The sequence below is a fragment of the Carlito syrichta genome, unplaced genomic scaffold, assembly GCF_000164805.1.
Source record: "Carlito syrichta isolate Samal-C Ts95f unplaced genomic scaffold, Tarsius_syrichta-2.0.1 Scaffold305632, whole genome shotgun sequence".
NCBI lineage: Eukaryota > Metazoa > Chordata > Mammalia > Primates > Tarsiidae > Carlito > Carlito syrichta.
The window spans coordinates 128,609-130,657 of record NW_007249728.1 but is presented as its reverse complement, the minus strand read 5'-3'; positions in this window follow the sequence as shown (position 1 = coordinate 130,657).

The following is a 2,049-nucleotide window of genomic DNA, read 5'->3' as shown; positions in this document are numbered from 1 at the left end:
CTCGCCGGAGCCCAGCGGGTCGAGGCTGCGGTGGCCGGGAGCGGCCACTGCACTCCAGTCTGGGCGACAGAGTGAGACTCCAACTCAAAAAAAAAAAAAAAAAGTACACATTGGAGGCCAAGCGTGGAAGCTCACGCCTGTAATCCCAGCACTTTCGGAGGCCAAGGCGGGAGGACTGCTTGAGCCCAGGACTTCGAGACCAGCCTGGGCAAAATAGTCAGGACCCATCTAAAAGGTACCTATAGAAACCTAGAAGAAACTTAGCTTATTCTTAGTCTTTTTGCCTCAGTGTAACCATTAGAAAGCATTCAGACATTCTACTGCAGGACAAACAGCAGCCTATCCCATCCCGCCTAGGCAAATCTCCTTCAGATACAAGATCAGGACAGCCCAAATGACCACCCCACCTTTGGTCAAGGAGTTTGTGAATGGCAAGTGTCTAACAAGTCTCTTGCAGGAATCCCCCCATCCCAGCGTTTGCCCAATCAGCCCTTTGTGACCTACATGACACGAATAAACCCCACCATGGCAGCAGTCATGTGACGAACCCACCCCTCGGCCTGCTGTCCATCACCTGACATCAGTCCCTGTGCTTGCCTGCCCCTTTGTGATGACATGGAGCAGACCACCACCCAATCACCTTAATGATCTTCCCCCATCAAGGGGCATGGTGAAAAGGACTCAGCCACAAGCAACCAGCAGCCATTGCCTTGCCAGACTCTGGTGTGCTCTTTGAGCCATGGCTGTCGCCATGCTTCCTGGCTTTAGTTCCCCCCTGCCCTTGGAGAGGTGAATCTTCTCTCTTCCTTCTCTTTCTTTAATTTACTTTTATTTTATTTATTTATTTATTTATTTGAGTTGGAGTCTCACTCTGTCGCCCAAACTGGAGTGCAGTGGCTGCTCCCGGCCACCGCAGCCTCAACTGCTGGGCTCCAGCAGTCTTTCTGCCTCAGCCTTCCAAGTAGCTGGAACTACAGGCGTGCCCTACCGTGCCTGGCTGATTTTTGATTTATTGTAGAGATGAGGTCTCGAACCCGCGGGCTCAGGCAATCCACTCACCTCAGCCTCCCAAGGCGCGGGATTACAGGCTGAGCCACCAAGCCCGGCTTAATTTACTTTTAAATAAACTTTTCTTTCTTAGCCTTTTTGTGTGTCAAAGTTCTTTGCAATTTCCTCGGATCTCTGGGTCGCCAGCACGCACCTCCGTCTTGCCAGCCCCGGCAGCGCTGCACGCCTCCCCGCGCCTCTCCATATCCTAACACCATCTCTACAAAAATAATTAAAAAGTTAGCTGGGCACACTGGTGCTCACCTAGAGCCCTAGCTACTTGGGAGGCTGAAGTGGGAGGACTGCTTGAGTGCAGTAGGTCGCAGCAAGTGAGCCATGATTGTGCCACTACACTGCAACCTAGGCAACAGAGCAAGACCTTGTCAGAAAAAACATACAACTAATGTGTTATTTTTTAAAAACTACGTACTAGGTCACACTGTATTTCCTTTAGACAGCACTGATATAAAGGATTAGATTCCCACAAACATACACACATACAAATGCACATTCCTACATGTGTATATATATGGATAAATGTGCACAAATCACAAATGAGGAAATCTATGCACGCGCGCGCGCGCACACACACACACACACACACACACACACACACACAACTTGGGTATGTTTCCAGCAGGCTTCATTATTTGGAAATACTAGATGTGAAAAAAGATGATTTAAGAACTCATTAGTATAGTCAAAGGAAATTTAAATATCACATTTGCTTTAAGAACTCACGTAGAGTTCCAAATAAAATCCTTTTTAAAATTTTAATGATAAAAATTTGAGCATTCTTCCATGTGCCTAATTTTTTTTATATCAGGTTCCTATTTGAAATGGCTACCTTAATTCCTCATCAAGAATTTTAGTTGGGCTCAGTGGCTCCGCCTGTAATCCCGTGCTTTGGGAGGCTGAGGTGAGTGGATTGCCTGAGCCCGTGGGTTTGAGATCCGCCTGGGCAACTTGGTGAGACCTCATCTCTACAATAAATCAAAAAAT